The 18662-nt window shown below is 45.1% G+C and overlaps 2 protein-coding genes across 2 annotated transcripts in view; one reads left to right on the top strand and one right to left on the bottom strand.

The window, feature by feature from the left end:
• Nucleotides 1-7905, bottom strand: part of LOC125453247 (neutral amino acid uniporter 4-like) — a 223857-nt gene extending 215952 nt beyond the window's left edge. The window contains exon 1 of the mRNA XM_059646545.1: nt 7804-7905. The gene's annotated coding sequence lies outside the window, so the exon portion shown is untranslated. The remainder of the gene's footprint in view (nt 1-7803) is intronic.
• The window catches only part of LOC125453468 (deuterosome assembly protein 1-like), a 133521-nt gene that overhangs the window by 9964 nt on the left and 104895 nt on the right, over nt 1-18662 (top strand). The gene's annotated exons all lie outside the window — the stretch shown is intronic.

The following is an 18662-nucleotide window of genomic DNA, read 5'->3' as shown; positions in this document are numbered from 1 at the left end:
AATTGTCTGCTTTGTGGCGCTGTGGGAGCAGTGGACCATGTATATTCTGGGTGTGAGTGCTTGCACTCCCTTTTCAGTTACCTTAAAGACTGCCTTTTCTGTTTATGGTTGTACTTCAGCCCCACGCTCCTGATCTTTGCGTAGCCAGTGCTGAGGGGGGCAGGCAGGTCAGACGATCGCTTTGCGGGCCTGGCCAAACTGGCCATTAACAGGTGCAGGCAGTGGGCTTTAGAGGAGGTCGTTATGGCCAACTGCTTGCCCTCTTCTGTGGTTATGTCTGCACCTGGGTGTCCCTGGAGAAGGAGCACGTGGTGTACACTGATGCTTTTCCAGAGAGTTGGGCACTGCAGGGTGTGGAGTGCTTGCTTCCCCTACGAACTCTATTTTGATTTGATCCCTACCCTTCCCCCATACTTTTTCTTTCACATAGGGGATCTGCTTGATACTGATGCTTTGGTCATCTGGGTGATTTTCTGAGTGATGGAATGTTAATAAAGTTATTTGCACAACAAAACGGAAAAATAAATAATGAGGGATTTAGAATCTCCTCAGTTTTGGTGATTGATGAGCTACAGCCAGTGTACTGTGGAGGAAGAAGCTTGATTTTGGACTGAGATGTCAACTCAACTCTCTTTTTGACTGTGTAAGCCTCCTATTTGTACTGCTGCCACCTGGGCCTACTTCTTCTGCTGTCTATTTCCCTGGTTCTGCTGCTGCTGCTGCTGCTACCTGGGCCTCCCTGGATCCAATGTTGCCTGGGCCTCCTTCTGCTTCTGCTGCTGCTGCTACTGCAGTTGCTGTCGCCTGGGCGTTCCACCTCTGTTCCTGCAGCCATCGCTTGGGTCATCCACCTCTACTACTGCTGCGACCATCTGGGCCCCCACCCAGCTCCACTGCTGCTGCCACCATCTGGGCCCTGTTGAGAACTGGGATTGCTGCTGTTGCCTCAGACCCATCCACAAGAACTGGCTATACACCTGGCCACGGAGCAGGGGCTCACTGGGGGCGGGGACATATTTGCCTGTCAACCCTCTGGAGTTGATGGCCCAGAGGGTCGAGATTTCCCATGTCCCACCCTTTATTGCAAGTAAGCTCCTCCTCTCCTGGTTACAATCACTGGGGGAAATCCAGTCAGATGTAACACTGCTCCTGCTTGGATTAAAGGACACTGACCTTAAACACGTCTACACCTACATGCCAAGCCTTTGTTCCCATGACCCAGGAGGAGGTGATGAGGGCAACCTCATTGTGCTCCACGAGGGCACAGCCTCTGGCTGGGAGGGGCTTATGGGCGTCCAACCAGAGAGAAGGTGCGGAAGAAGGCCAAACATGTAGAGCTGTCCCCATGGATACATCTCCCTGCCTTTTCACCTTCCCTGTTGCGGTTACCACAACACCCCCCAAGGAGTTGGAACATCAGCCCTTCCTGGCCTGGCTCAACAATGGCACTGACCGTGCCAGCAATATCTCTCTGTGGGAATCCCAACACCCTGTGACTGAACCACACGCCATCAACTTACCACCCCTCAGGGGCTCTGCTGCTGGCCTTCATCCTCCAGTGGCTCAAACTGGGGTTTCAGGGCTAGAAACTGGGCTCCTGCCCCACCCACAGCCACCTGACATTCAATCGGGCAGGGCAGGAAGTGACACAACCAGCTCTCTCTGCTCCCACCAAGCCTCCTACTTTGCCCCAGTCAAAAATATTCACCCAATACAGGTGGAAGGGTCCCTATGTCCCATGACCACTGGGGCGGATGAGGGAAGGGAAGCCATGTTGGCCACCATGATCACAACAACCCTCGGAAGTGGCACTACTCCCTGCAGGGATAGGAGAACTCTGCGCCTTGGGTAAAACTTAGCTCCTATCCCGGGGGTGAGCCTATGGCACCTCCTGCCTCTCCCATGCTGTGGTCTGACCTGTCTAGAGCCCCAAAGGTTGCAGCAGGTTCTCCCACTGCTGCAACTCCACCAACCCCGAGGGACGAGCCTGGGCCCCATGGAGGCTTCAGTGTGGGCACTATAACTGGAAATCTCGCTAGGTCATCAGTCAGTGGAGCGGAGAAGGGTCTTTTTTTAGATTAGATTAGATTAGATTCCCTACAGTGTGGAAACAGGCCCTTCGGCCCAATAAGTCCACACCACCCCTTGGAGCATCTCACCCAGACCCATCCCCCTATAACCCACACACCCTTGAACACTACAGGCAATTTAGCATGGCCAATCCACCTAGCCTGCACATCTTTGGACTGTGTGAGGAAACCAGAGCACCCGGAGGAAATCCACGCAGACACAGGGAGAACGTGCAAACTCCGCACACACAGTTACCCGAGGCTGGAATCGAACCCAGGTCCCTGGCGCTGTGAGGCTACAGTGCTAACCACTGAGCCACCATGCCGCCTCATTTTTGAATGAGGTTTTCCTCATTCCTCCCGCCGACATTGTTTTCCCAGGTGCCTTGGCCCTGGGGGATGGCCTTTTCCCCAATAGGCTGGGCATCCCAGTGTTGGGAAAGTAACAGGGATCCAAGTTCCTGCCGCTTGATGACCCAGACCTAGATCAGGCCTGGATGGAGTGCATTGAGGATGTTCCTGCTGGTAACACTGGTAGTAGTGTTGCCAGGGAATTCGAGTCAGCTGGCGGTGCCAGATCAGCCCCAACTCTCTTAGTAGGGGAGGGGCAGGTGGTCTGGATGACAGCCCAGAGAAGGGCGCTGGGGATAAGGTGGACTCCATCTCCAGTGAGATTTTGGACTCTCAGGTGCCACCCACCAAGCTCCCCCTCATCCACTTCGAGGAACTCCAGGACTTTATGATAGAGGTCAGTCTTGGTCATTGTGACAGGGTCCTGTTGGCTCTCAACTACTGGAAAGATATTGGGTTGATCTGGTCCACACAGGCAGCTCACAACACATCCAGGCTGGTCCAGAATGACACTCCTGGATGCACTTGGGGGTCAGTGAGGGACCTGTATGCCCTTCCTCCCTCCTTCCTTCCAGTAAGTATTTTTAATGGTTTTCAAGGTGATGGTTGCACCATGCTCCTGACATGAAGACAACTATAGCTAGCTACAACATCAACAGCAGCAGGGAGTCATAGCACAAATACCAGAATTTATTGGTCCTTCAGGACCAGATGTATGCAGAATACATCCTGCAAGAAATCCATACCACCAAGAGAGGTGGCATAGTGGTATAGTGGTTAGCCCTGCTGCCTCACAGCGCCAGAGACCTGGGTTCAATTCTACCCTCAGACTGTCTGTGTGGGTTTCCTCCAGGTGCTCTGGTTTCCTCCCACAGTCCAAAGATGCGCAGGATAGGTGGATTGGCCATGCTAAATTGCCCATAGTGTCCAGGGATGTATAGACTAGGTAGGTTATAGGGGGATGGGTTTGGGTGGGTCCTCTGAGAGTTGGTGTGGATTTGTTGGGCCGATGTTTCCACACTGAGGGGATTCTATAAGATGAAGCCACCAAGTTCAATGAGGGGTCTATGTGAGTCATCACACCCACAAATCAGGCGGGGTGCCTATTTTGCCTATTTTACATTTTAGCTGGAGATCTTGGGGGGGTCAAGGTACCAAGACCAGGCTGTTTGCTTCACCTGATGGTGGTGGGGGTGGGGGGGGGGGAAGAAGGAGGGGGAATGCGGTGCTGCATTTTGTGAATGTATACACTCCTTCAGTCAGGTGAAGGTAGACACACTTCTATGGGAGAAGTGACCACTCATCTCACCTCCATCGACAAAGGCCAGTGCATTGACCTCAGGATGGGGATTTTAACTGCAACCTCAAAGACTGGAACCATGGCAGTGCCCAGCCTGGTTTGGTGAAAGGGAGGTTTTTGAGGAACTTGGTATAGTCCTTCGAACTGGTGCGTGAACTCTCCATCCTGACTCCATCACCTTCACCTTTGTGAGGCCTGGGATTGGAGCCTCAAGGATCGACCACCTGTACATTTCAGAGGCATATGCTACTGTGTTCCTGTGTCCTCCATGCGGCAGGTGCTGTATACAGACCATCCCCTGATGTGGGCAGAGCTCCTTCCGTTCAGCACACGGCTCAGGCCCATGCACTGGTGCTTTATCAACCTGCTGCTGGGAGACAAGCAGTTCCAGGACTTACTTCATTGGTTTGGGACCAGTTGGAGAAGGAAGCAAGGTGGCTTCCCCTTATTGAGGCTATTGGTGGGACGTGGGCAAGGCTCACATTCACATCTTCTATCAGGATATTGTGAGAGGGTTGATGAAGAGGCAGAAGTCCAGGATCAAGGAGTTGGAGAAGGTGTTCGACCTTGAGGCACATCTTGATCAGTCTGAAATGGATCTGGCCCTGTGGGGGGTGTACAAAGAGAAGAAGGCTACATTCTCAGACTGGAGCACATATGTGAGGTCATAGATCCGGCTCCTCAGGGACTTGGTCCATGGCTCCCCTTTCTTCTACTCACTAGAAAAAAGGTGTGGCACCCATCAGCAGCTCCTTGTGCTGTTGGCCAATTATAGGTCCCTTGTCTCCCATCCAAAAGGTATCAGGGCCCTGATTAACACCAATTATGTGGCTCTGTTCTCTCCAGATCTGTCCAGGGAGCATGCTCAGAGTTTTGTGGAAAGACCTGTCACAGGTTGGCCTGGAGGATGGCGGGAGGCTCAACGTTCCTGTCACTTTAGAGGACGTGACCAGCACCCTCACCCAGCTTTCAAAAGGCAAGTCTCTGGGGCTGGATAAGTTGACCATGGAGTTCTTCTGCGATGTCCTGGGTGTCAACTAGGCATGAGATCTTGGGGAGTGTCTTGGCTAGAGAGCTGACCCTTTCTTGGTACAGGGCAGTCACCTTTGTTCTCTGAAGAACTGGTGTCCAGTCTTCCACCTCAGCACAGATTACAACGTTTTTGTCAGGGTTAACAAGGTGCAGAGCTGGATGAACACAGCAGGCCAAACAGCATCAGAGGAGCAGGAAGGCTGAGATTTCGGGCCTAGACCCTTCTTCAGATAAGAGCTTCGCAGTCAGGTTAAAATTGTTTCAGAGATAGCAGATTCTCCAGCACCTGCAGTTCCTATCTCTGAAACAATTTTAACTCGACTGAAAAGCTCATTTCTGAAGAAGGGTCTAGGCACGAAATGTCAGCCTTCCTGCTCGGCTTGCTGTGTTCATCCAGTTCAGCACCTTGTTATCTCAGCAGGAACTGCAGGTGCTGGAGAATCTGAGATAACAAGGTGCTGAACTGGATGAACACAGCAAGCCAAGCAGCAGAGGAGCAGGAAGGCTGATGTTTTGGGCCTAGACCCTTCTTCAGAAATGGGTCTTTCCTCTGAGACTCTGAGTTTTCAGGTTCGGGATGCAGCTCATCGCCTGGCTATGACTTTTGTATGTTGCCATAGAGTGTCTGATTAAGATTAACAGGTCCCTGACGGTGCCCCTTGGCTTTGGAAGAGGAATGTGTCAGGTCTGCCTCTTTCCCTATGCAAGGAGCCTTTCCCATGGCTCCTGTAGAGGAGGTTTTCTGGGCGTTCCTGCGTGGGCTGGGCATGTGCATGTTTCTTTTGTTTACGCCGAAGATGTTCTCCTCATATTCACCAACCGGGCTGACCTAGGGAGGATGCGCGAATGCCTGGTAGTGTACTCAGTGGTGTCTTCTGTGGAGCCAACTGTTCCAGACTTCTTTTCCGTTCATGGTGCGTGAATTTTCTGCCAGAGGAGTTACGTGGGTTCACCTGGAGGACCACCTATTTCCTCTATCTGGGGATCTACCTTAGCCCGGCTGAGAAAATCTGGCCGGCGAATTGACTTCCAGCTCCTGCCACAGTCTTGGCTGGCCTAGGCCACTGGACAGGACTGCTCGGAGTGCTGTCTTACAGGAGTCGAGTGCTGGTCATTAATCAGCTGGTGGCCTCCTTGTTGTGGTACCTGCTGGTGTCTTTGTTTCCCCCTCCTGGTTCTGTTGCTGACCTTTACAGAATGTTGGTTCAACTCTGAGACAAAAAGACACTTGGGTCACTGCGCAGGTTCTGAATCTCCTTGTTAAGGAATGCCATCAGTCACTGGTGTGCATCTGCACCCAGGTGGCAACTTTCTGTCTCCAGACCTTAAGATTGAGCCTCTAAAGTAGGTGGTGTGTCTTGGTAACATATGTTTTCCACCAGGTGCATGGCCTCAAATACAACACACAGCCCCTGTTCCTTGCCCTGAAGGGTTTGCAAGTCACCCTGGGGATGCTGCCTGTCTTTAACAGGTCCTGATCATTGTGTGGGACATGGATAACTTATGCCAGGCCTACTCACCCTTTGGAGAAGTAGTTATTGTCACCGAGCCATTGTTCAGGCATCCACATTTCCACAATCACAGATTCGAGTGGCTGGCAGAGGGTTTGGGTTGTGGCCACAGGGGTGACCAGAGTTGGGGACTTGCTAGGTGGCAGGGGCCTGGGCTGGATGCTGCTGTAGGAATTTGCACGCCAGAAGGCAGTAGATATCGGCTCATGACCACTGCCATCCAACACCTTAACAGCAGTGCTCAGGTCTGACATCATGCGCCTGATGAAGGATGCTGAGGTGTGTGGTGGAATCCCATCTGCATGTACCCCTGCTTGGATGGAATTTCCTACTGGCCCCAGGAGCCTGTGCCCCACAGCCCAGGGCGGCACCGAAATGTATGTTGTACATCTTTTAGGAAAACTAAACAGCAGGCCCTGAGCGGAGTGTTGCTTCACACCATCTACCTCTTTTCCTTCATCCACCACCCAGACACATGTCAGTGTGCCTATTTACCTCCTGGCAGTGGGGATCCCTCGTGGAGGGCTCTCTACTTGAGAGTCTTCCCTCTTTCCCTCACGGATTTGGAGTGAAGGGTGTTGCATGCAGCAGTCCCCTGTAACCGTAGATTGCATTAGTTCTCCAACTCTCAGCCCAAATGTTTGTTTTGTGGCACTGTCCATAGACCACATATTTATCAGTTGTGGGAATTTGTACTCCCTTTTCAGCTACCTAAGTGACCTTCTCCTTTACTTTTCGTTGCACTTTAGCTCTACACTCCTGTTATTTGGGCATTGAGGGAAGAGGGATGCAGGCAGGATCTTCTCCTGGCCATGGCCACGCTGGCTATAAACATGTCCAGGCAGAAGCTGTGGAGGACATCATTTGGCCAACTGTCAGCCCCACTTCCACAGCTATGTTCCAACCTGGGTGTCCATGGAGAGGGAGTACATGCTGTCCACCAATGCTCATGATCCCTTTAGGGAAAGGCGGGCACCGCAGCGGGTGGAGTGCTTTCTTTTCCCCTCCAACTTTATTTTGATTTAATTCCTACCCTCCCCCTTCACTTTTTTTAACATAAGCATTGCCCCTACTGGGCTTTGCTTATTATTGGTTCCCTGACCACATGGTTGTTTTCCTGGTGATGTGAATATTGGATAAAATTATTTTGCACAATGCTGTTTTTGCTGATTCCACACACTCATATATACACACACACACACACACACACGTGTGCTGCTGGGGAAAATAAGCCGTAGTGTAGGGTACCCAAAATAAAACAAAAATAAACAGGGGATTTAGAATCTCCTCAGTTCAGGAGACCGACTCCATGCTGGCTGGCCGTTACCAGTGTGTACTGTGTCCTAGTAAATAAAGGGTGACTTGGTGAAGGGATACTGGCCTCTATGCAGTTATTTCAGTGATGTAAGTGGTTAGTGATGGGGTAAAAGCAACTGAAGAAAGATGTTAGATGCAACATTGAGTCTTGTAGATCATGCATTTTGATGTTTGCAGAGATAGAGTGAATGTGAGATAGCAGACAGAAGATAATGGCACTTACCCTGGCAAGACAGAAAAAGTTTCTGGAACAAAAAAAAAGAGCTGGAAAAGCTCAGCAGGTCTGGCAGCACCTGTGAAAGAGAAAACAGAGTTAAGATTTTGGGTCTGATGACCCTCAGAACTGATGGTGGCTGGGAAAATGTCATTTTATACGCAGAAAATAGTGAGGTTGGTGGGGTGGGAGTAAACGACAGCATAGAGCCCAAAGAGACAGAAAGATAGTTGGACAGACAAAGGAGTTGCTAACAATCAGGCTGGGAGGGTGAATAGTTGTTAAATGGGGACCGTTAGTCACTAACAACAGGGGGTGTGTATTGGCAGGCTATGTGGTAACAAGGCCTGGTGCGTGGGGTGCGGGGCTGGGACATGGGAGGGCTTAGGCCCTAAAATCATTGAATTCAATATTGAGTCCAGTGGCTGGGAAGGTCTGATAACTGAATAGACCCTTCTTGTACTTTGATAGACAGATCTTAGACTGTAGTCTTTCTTCACTGTGCCTTGATAGCAGCTGGCCAATGCTTTAGTGCGCTCATCAGCTTGTAGTCCTGGACATGCTAGTATGCAACCCTTAGTCAAGGTCAACTCTTTACACTAGAAAACCAAAAAGTTTCAGGAAGTCAAAAAAGAGTGTCTGAGTTGACGTTTGTCTCAGTGTACACCTTGGAGACCAGACCGTAGACAACAGAATCCTGCATCAGAGTTGTTTAGGATAAACCTTGACAAAAAAAACCATTGCATCTCTTTCCAGACCTTCTTTGCAAAGGTATGTTCCAGAAGGAGATATGTGACACAGTCTCTTAACCCACCCTCCCCCCAACTGCTTAGAGCCAGTATGCCATCGCCCAGGGAGTCAGGGCATAGATGAAGGATCTCACAGGTCATGCCTTTCTCACCACTAGCCAAGCAACCTCCTTGGCACTGTTGGAAAGTCCTAGCAATGAGGCATATTGCCAAATAACTTTGACACTCTGCTCAGGGAACTACCTGACAAGATCAAATGTCTCATTTTCCTGTACGATTTTAAGGGTGATCATGCTGACCACTGCCTGATGGACTTGTGGCCAATGGTGCTTTTCACTGCATATTCTTCCAAAAGGGAATGGTGATTCAGAATGGTCCAACTACTTGTAGTGTTAGAACATAGAAAAGCTCAGTACAGGCCCTTCGGCCCACGATATTGTGCCGTGTTTTGCAGGAATAAGGGGCCAGCGACACTTGGTGATTGTGTACCAAGGATCTACACACAGTTTGATGCAACTACATATGAAAGGTAGCCATCAGGGTGAGCCACAAAAGATATGTTCTTTCCCCAAATTATCCAGACCTATTTACATGGTGTCCCTTTGATCTTGGCCATCTCTGGCCTCTAGAGAAAGTGGTAAATGGCTTCGGTAACTGCAGTGGTGCAGGCTCAGAGAGTGCCTCGTACCTGATGACCAGGTTTTCACCGACAATAGAGAGAGAGAGAGTGCAGTGCTCCCAGCAGCCCGGTTCCTGCCTCATCCGAGATATATGCTTCTCCCAAGTTTTGCCACATAACCTGGCCTATCCAAACCATATACTCAGTACGTTTAGATAATCTGACCTGGTAAAGGGATAAAGGATCGGTCAGCTCAGTTCCCAAATAACATGGCCTTACTCTTGCCTCGATTTACGCCAGCTCTCAGGGCCAGTTTGAACTGGTTGCAGTTGTTCACAAGTCTGCACAGTGACAGCGAGTCTGAGCAGAAAATGACAACGTGCTCCATGTACAATGAACTTTGACTCGTGCTAAATGGTCACACCTCTCATGCTCATATCTTTTCTAATGAACTCAGCAAAAATCCAACACCCACACAAAGCACCAAAGAGCTAGCAGCCCTGCCCAACTCCAAATCTGACCAGAAAGCTCTCAGATTCCCAACCACTGATTGATACTGCACAACTAATTTTGATGTAGATCAGTCAGATCCAATTCTAGATTGCTCCCCCAAAGCCCATTTTGGAGACCATATCCCTCATGTAGCTGTATGATATCCTGTCAAAGGCCTTCTCCTGAACCAGGCTGACGAGGCAGGTGTCCAGCCACCCCTTCTGCATGTAGACAATCATATCCCTGAAAAATGAGAGACCAGAGATCATCCTACCTTGTTCACCAATCCAGATCAATATCTTGTTGGCAAAGACGATGGACAGGATTTTAAAATTCACATTTAAAAGTGTAATTGGTCACCAATTTCTGATTTCTTCCTTCTCCCCCTTCCACTTGTAGAGGAGGATGATGCTACCTTTCCTTGTGGAGTTAAGCATTGTACATGGTCAAATGTATATAGATATCTATCTCCAGCAGGTCCTGGCCAATCTAGTCCCACAGTGCTGAATAAAACTTGGCTGATAAGCTGTTGCTTCCAAGAATTTTATTCTTTTCAAAGGACTCAAGGAACTTGGTCATCTCATCCAGAAATAACATTTGGTCCAGCCTCTCCCACATCCTGTTGTCCAAGACTTCCATGATTGCAACGGTGAAAGCGAGAGACAGCAAATTGTTCAATGTTTGGGGATAAAAGAGAAAGGACTGTTGCCATATTGTTGTGCAAGATTGGGAATTGAAGATCTGTACTCACCCTTGCCATTCTTGATAGCACGGAATTATTTTATGTATGAAGTCATAGAGAAACAGTTCTTTTGTCTAACTTAAACTTGCCGACCAGATATCCTCAACTGATCTCGTCCGATCTGACAGCATTTAGCCCATATCCCTCTAAACCTTTCCTATTCATAAACCCATCCAAGGCCTTTTAAATGTAGTAATTGTACCAGTCTCAACCACTTCCTCTAGCAGTTCATTCTATACAGGCACCACCCTCTGTGAAAACAGTACCCCTCAAGTCCCTTTTAAATCTTTCCCTCTCCTCACCTTAAACCCACTCCATCTAGTTTTGAATTCTCAAACCCTGGGAAAAAAAAAGACCTTGGCTATTCACCTATTCATGCCCGTCATGATTGTATAAACATCTATAAAAGGTCACCCCTCAGCCTCTAACGTCCCAGGGGAAGAATGCCCTAGACTATTTAGCCTCTCCCTATATAGCTCAAACCCTGGCAAATCTTTTCTGAACCCTTTCAAGTTTAACCACATCTTTTTCGGGGAGACCAGAATTGAACATAGTATCTTAAAAGTGACCAAACCAATGTCCTGTTCAGCTGCATTTTATCCAGGGATGATTCTTCTGGAGCTGATAATCTCCATCTATAATAAATGCATTTTGTTTTCTTCATTTCCTTCTGGTAACAGCTGAGATAAGAAGTTCTCTTCCCAACAGGACTTCTATGCAGACCCCAGAGAACCTGTAAAACGGAAATCATGTAAAAGGTGAATCAACCTGATTTTATGAAGTGTGTTTCAGTATTAAATTAGCATCCAGCTGTCCCACTGGAAAACATGCACTTTGTAATTGGTCAGGTTTCCATAACAGTAGGATTAAGCTTCTGTTACTTCAAATTTGTGGTTAACAAATGAAATCATTAAAGATGTAGTGCGATAAAACTCTCATTCTAAATTTATCAGTAGATTAAAAACATAATGCATACTTCCATTGAAAGGTTACAAAGCTACAGTAAATAGTGTGGTTTTTTGTAAATAAGATTGCTTTAGCTTTTACTTTTCCTTTGAAATATGTGAAGATTGATTAGTAGAAAAATCAGTTTCAAACTGATAATCAAATCAGGTATCTTGTCATGCTTATCAGTCAGTCATGGGGACATCTTGATCTTCTACTAACCACTTTCAAGCAGATCATTAGTTGAACACTTGAATGATCTGTGAATAAAACTTTGTTAACAGAAAGTTTTTTTAAAAAGCCATACAAAAAAGATGTATTTTTATAAAGCAATCCTTCAATAATTGTAGAGTGTACTAATAATTTATGGAATGAGAAATAGGCTGGAACCATCAAGTGCTCAAATCTGATCAATTTTACTCAAACAAGACTTTATGACCCATGGTGAATTTAATACTTCTTCACACTAATGGCATGATGGGAGAATATTTTGCAATATATGTAGAACCAATATTTCTCTGGATAGAATAAGCATACACTACCTCTCTGAGAAGGATGGGCATGTGTGTTTCTAACTTCAGCACACATTGAAAGTTGCTGAAAAACTTCATAGCTTATTTGCATTGGACTGAAACAGTGCAATGTCACTGCAAAGCAATAAAAAAGCACATGACCTAAGAATCTTGTCTATGATTTCTACTTATATAGTTGGTTTCTTGGATTGCAGCCTAAAAAGTGTTTCTGGAGCCACCTGATCCAGCCAGTCTCTCCACACAGCCAAAAGCTTGATTGTGGATCCAACAAATAAGCAACTTACTTACACTGCTTTTACACATTGGCCTCTAACAGTGAAGGATGGTCGGTTAGAAGAAATTACTCCTGCAGAGGGGGAAATCCCTGCATCAGCCTTCCTGGTCCCCTTACACTTAACTGCTCCCTCAACACCTTCTCAGATAGCAGCCAAAGTGGGTGCCTTCTCTGCATGTTCAGGTGCTGATATCTCTGCTAATGGAGGGCAAAAATGCCAATGATGCATGCACAGATGCTTCCTGTGGCCTGTCACAGCCAGCTGATATCATGGCCTGCTTCTACATTTATGTGGGCAGCTTTGCAATAACTACTGTTGAGTTATAAATATGGTACAAAGGTTACAAAGGTCAATGTTCTACTGCTATTTTTATTATTCTGTGCTCCATTTCGTAGAATGGAATGGCTTTTGTCACGTGCAATCAAATTTTTAATGCCAGTTTCAGCAGATATTTTAAGTGTCGTTACAGAATTGAAATAGTGAAAAACAAAACTAGACTGGCATGGTGATACAGAGCCAAAATTGACCAGAATGAGAAAAAAAGTATCTTTAAAAGTACTGAAGTTATAGACCTTTTTCCACTCAATCCATGCCTGCTGCACTTCAGCGAGGAGTCACTGCCTCCACCCACTGGCGTCTGTCCAGGACTTGCCCCCGACCAGCCTGAGCTCGCTCTACACCTGCTCCGCAACTCAGCTCCCAGTTCAGTCTGTGCTTGGGCCCATGACTCGCTTCTGGGACTCAGCCGTGCACGCTGTGCTGCTGCTCCAGCCGTGACTCACTTCTGGGCATGTCTCAGTGGCACTCTGGGAACAGTCAAAACCAGCATTCATAAAAAGGAGGCGCTGGGATGAAGTTAGACAACACACAAATTAAGTACAGGCAGACAACAGTTGGTAAAAGAGACAAATGTTGTGTTAGAGGCAAATCTCCAGAGCAGCAACTATTGTCTTCTTAGCCTAGGTATGATGTTATAAACATGCATAATTTATTATCATTTTTGGAGTTTAAATCAAAAATATGGAGGGAGATGTGGTTTGGTTAGTCCCATGAAGTTTTTTTTAGAAAAGAAGAGAAAGTCATTTCGTCAATGGGCTAAAATCGCTTCTCAGAAGACACGTGGTTTGAGTCAACTGCCTGGTAGAAGTCCTGTTGTGTTAATTAAACATTTATACTTTTGAGTTGAGTGTCAGGTAGTGTAAACACATCCATAGCCCGAGCTGCAAATCTTCTCGAAGACTTTAAATATTTCCCATTCCTAAATTATCTGAGAGCGCAATGGTGTACTGTATATTCTTACAGCGCAGAGTGACATTTATTTTGTGGTCTCTCTCCGCAAGAGCTCCTTATCCCATTCAGCTCCCCGCCCCCACATCTTGCTGATAAACTTTCGATTTTTTTTCTTTTCAGCACATCCTGCGGCTGTTATTCACAGTAGGCATTCTGAGATCGGAGGAATTTGAGTGTTTCCAGACTAGGATAGCGACAGACTACGCTGTTGTAATGATTAAGAATGGAATTTCAAGCTGTTGGTTCTGTGATAGTGGAAAAAAAACACGTACATTGACATAGAGATAGTAGGAACTGCAGATGCTGGAGAATCTGAGATAACAAGGTGCAGAGCTGGATGAACACAGCAGGCCAAGCAGCATCAGTGCAAGCAAAGCTGACGTTTCCGTCACAGACGCTCCTTCAGAAAGGGTCTTCTGACGAAGGGTCTCGGCCCGAAACGTCAGCTTTCCTGCTCCTCTGATGCTGCTTGGCCTACTGTGTTCATCCAGCTCTGCAACTTGTTTTCTCTACGTACATTAATATAGTTTTTCTTTAAAAAAACCGTATGGTCGTTGAGGAAAAACCTCGATTGTCTCCGTGCTATGTCGCTCCTGTTGTACACAGTCTGATCAGCCTTCTCAGCGCGCGCACCCGCTTACCAACCACCGTGCACGCGCCCCAGCCCAAGCGGGTCGACACATCGAAACGGTTTCAATTGCTGAGTTTTGGAAACATTTGTGTGAGAGTTTCTCAGAATTGTTTTTGTAAAACGATTCGGCAGTTTCAAAAAGTTACAATATTACGTATACAGAAAAACAAAATACGTAACAGAACATCCAGATTCCCTAAACCTGCTGATTACAAGAGGATGGAATAAAACCGTTAGAGGTAAAGACAAGCGGTTTCTTTTCTAACGGGCCGGGACCTCCGGCTGGATGCGCCGAGTAGTTTACACAGTGTGCGATGTTGAATCTCCTCGATTGACGTGCTCCTAGGATGCTGCTTGGCCTGCTGTGTTTATCCAGCTCTACACTTTTGTTATCTCTACAACATTGACGCATGTTTTGCAGTGAATATTAAGCAACTATTTCCTAGGGTTTTATATTACCATTATCAAGAGAAAACTCTTTTTGCCTTAATTAAGACATGTTATTGTAAACATATCAAAATAAACCGACAGCTAGTACCCTTTTTAATTGGTCCATTAGAGATTGATCCTGCAATTTATTAGAATTATGCTGTTTCGCAAAAAGAGGTCATTGTAAAGTAAATATGGAATAGTTTTTCAACGTAACTATTAAATAAATAGATTCTGGAGCAATGATTGAAGTGCCACTTATTAAATCACTCCTTATTGTTTATGAATGAGACATCACTAAAATGCTATTTTTCTACTTCTTTCAGAGGCGTTATTCAATGACAAAACTATTCCCAACTACTTTTCTGCTCTCCATCTCCGTGTTCCTCATCAGATATACAAAACCCGAATCCCGCACCTGGGTAGGCTCGGCTAAAAATGTTTTTTGCCTTGTTTTGACTTGGTGATGGTGTCTTTAATGCACTTATAATGAAATACAACGACTGATTACAGGGTGTAATTTCAACAGTTGGGGTTCATTAACCACACAAGCAATATAAGTAGGCAATAGAAACTTTAAAAGAAATTTTTAAAATTCTTTAATTACAACTCTGTTCCACGAGCCATAGAGGAGACGAAATAGAATAGTTTATTTTATCCTCACTTTTGCAAATTTGTGGAGGGTATTCATGGTTTTCTAAAATGTGCTTGTCGTAGATGTGAACTCAAGGTCTTGCCAAGTAGTTTCGGTATGTTTTACGCTTACCTCGCTTTTACAGGTTCATACATCCAGTATTGCTGTCAGGACAGAGACCCTGTTTGAGCCGTATTTTCTAGTACAGTATCCTGCAAATACGAATACTTAATTTTCTCTTTTCTTTTATTACATAACTTTATTAGTCATTTGAGTGTTATGGGAAGAGTATGCGAAAGCCCATTAGGAGTTTTACTATTTTGGTAATGTCTGTTATTTAACACCGCAGCAATATTTGGCTTGGGGAATTAGTTTAATGCCACTTTAAAAGGGCAGCGAGAAAGAGCACAAATGAAGCGCCAATTCACGGCAGTAGCGCGAAATGCTTTTTCAACGGCGGCAAGCGTCACTGGCAGCTGACCGAGACCTCCTTTAAACGAAACGGCTGATGTTAAAATCACATTGCGAAGGAAAAATAAGAAAAACAAAATTTACGAATGGTAAATGGTGCGTCTTTCATTTCCTTTAAAATAAAAAGCTACATCTGGATTTAACATAATCTGAGGGTAGGTATACGATGTTTGAGAATTTCCAAGAGTAATCAAGCTGGTATATTGTGGCAAACGACGTAATTCGGTGTTGAGGTGTACAATTAACAGCTACTATACTCTCGGATGGTATTCCGAGCGATTGGTTAAGAACGGAGCAGCGTCAATAACGCGTTTTTTCCTCTTTGAGTGTCGGTGGGTAAAAGAACACTGAAGGAACTTGAACTGTGGCCCGTTTCTATCAAAATAGAACATGAAGTACAACTGGGTCAAAACATTCAAATCAAGAAACAGACTGAATTGGGAATCTGCAGAACTTGACCAATTTAAACGTTCCATAAATTCATTCTTCTCTAGCTTCCTTGTAATTTTATGAACACACAAAGGACATTTAGGCAACAGGGTGGCTCAGCGGTTAGGACTGCAGCCTCACAGCACCAGGGACTCGGGTTCAATCCCACCCTTGGGCAACTGTCTGTGCGGAGTTTGCACATTCTCCCCGTGCCTGCGCGGATTTCCTCCCACAGCCTAAAAATGTGCAGGCTAGGTGGACTGGCCGTGCTAAATCGCCCGTAGTATTCGGGGTGTGGGGGTTATAGGGGGATGGGTCTGGGTGGGATGCTTCAACGGTGGTGTGGACTTGTTGGGCCGAAGGGCCTGTTTCCACACTGTAGGGAATCTAATCTACTCAGAAATTATGAAGTACCTTTCCCGACCATGGCATATCCAGTATTTTTTAACCAACTATTGCTACAACGGAAGAAACACTCTAACAAGTTGTACACAGCAAGCTGCCACAACAGTAATGTGATTAATAACCAGATAACCCTTCTGCTCAAAATAACAATAGGAAATCTTTGAATCAATTTAAGAGGGTGAATGGAGTTTAATTTTTTTTTCTAGCAATGGTACCTCAATAATGTTATCAAGTGTCAGCTTTGGTTTTTGTATTGGAATCCTGGAATGGAATTTGAACTGCCTTTTTGGCTCAAACGTGAGGGGGTTGAAGGGAGCTGCCGGTTGAACCACAGCCGCCACACATTTTGTCAGTTAATTTTTAAGTCAATTGTCCGTTAATATTTCCACAAAGTTAATTGTGTTAAATACAAGTCTGCAAGGTTTATTGATGTAATGCTAATCAAACTCTCTGGGCCAGCATGGGAACTGTTTTTGAGAGTTCAATCACATTCATATATTTAGATAACAGTTAAAATACTAAATGCTTCCTTTACCTTATTTGGCTTTCTAAATCCATTTTTTTCTTTTCCGTTCTCTCATTCATCTACAAACCCCATTGTTCTCATTTTTTCCTTTTTGAATTCTTAAAACTAATTAACTTGGCCATGCCATTAATTAAGATTAGTGTTAACCACTAGCAACTAGGTCTTTCAGAAAGTTTTGAACTGCAGTTTTGAGTTTAAGGGTGCAGGAAATATTTTGACTAACAACTTACAACATGATATATTTTACTGAGCAAGACCAAGCTAATTGAGAACTAAGAAAACCACTAGGTGACTGACAGGTAGATAGGAGTGCTCTATTAGGTAAGAAATTGAATTTCAGTGGCTTATTTTTCTTAATCTTTGGGATGTGGAAATTATTTTACAGCCAAAAATGAATTTGAAATGTATTCTTTATTATCTAGAGTTTAGAGTGGCCAGTTTTCAAACAATGAGTCCCACATTTGGCTATGATATAAGTATCTCTAAAATCTGTTTTTGTGCTATTTTAACACAGGCCAGAATTTTGTCCTCCAAAACGAACAACACTTTGTTTGTTTTGAACCTGCTGGTTGTATTTAATTTCTAATGCAGCAATATCCTGAACTTGCACTCTAAACAACATACCTGCTGTGTAAAATTCTGTTGTGCACTTATTTTTTTCACTGGATGGAACTTCTCTTAGTGTCATAACCAAATAAAAGGTTCAATGTTGCATGGTTCATTTTTTTTTTAAAAAATGGTGACTTGAGTGCTTTATGTCACACAGTTCTTTGACTAATTATCTTTAATTACTTCCAATCCTAATGGTCATTTTCTGTGCTCACAGTGGAGTTACTTTGTCAATCTGCATCTCCAAAGTAAGGGATGACTTTGGCTTGGTCTCTGGATTGAACTTGCAGCGTTGAGTTTATGGAAATGCTATCACCATATAATTCTTTTGATGAGAACATTGGTCATCTATGTGAATTGACTGTGCATCTTTTTTGAATATTTTGATTTAATGCTCTTCACACTTACTCTTTGGCAACTGTAAATTAAAATACAATATGAGATGAATCTGAACCTTTTGATTTATGAAAATTAACTCATTTTTAAAAATACTGTAGCGTTTTGCGACAAAAACAACTAGACGGAATTGATGCAATTATAACTGAGGTGAACAAACTCACTTTTGGACCTCTGAAAAGTGTGTTGCTATTCGCTGGCTGAAAATTTTATTTGCTGCCTCTTCCCATTTTACCAGTCCTTATGTCCTTCTGAAGTCTGCTAATAATTACAATCCTCTTCACTCATTTATTTTTCAAAATGTTTATGTCCTCTGTCAATTTAAATCAGTTTAGATCATTTTACCCCATATTAAAATGATCAATGCTATCAATGTCATCATCTGGGGAGCACCACTGTGTGCCTCCCTCCAGTCTGAAAAACAACTAATTACCTCTGTTACTTTCTGCATACACCATTTTAGCCAATTTTGTGACTGAGCTGGCACTGTCCCCTTGATTCCACTGGATTCATTTTTACTAATGTTCATGATGTTATGAATTAGTTTTAGAGACAATATGTACAGAAGATGAATTATCAAAGAATTAAGTTAATCTCAAATCTGTGCAGAACGACATTGACTAAGCTATGCATTTCCAAGGTGTGATTAGCTTTGGCCAGGATAACTGCTTTTGAAAATTTCTATACTACTCG

Source organism: Stegostoma tigrinum, chromosome 6 (assembly GCF_030684315.1).
Source record: "Stegostoma tigrinum isolate sSteTig4 chromosome 6, sSteTig4.hap1, whole genome shotgun sequence".
NCBI lineage: Eukaryota > Metazoa > Chordata > Chondrichthyes > Orectolobiformes > Stegostomatidae > Stegostoma > Stegostoma tigrinum.
Note: the sequence above shows the minus strand (reverse complement) of the source record. Positions and strands in the feature narration are given on the sequence as shown.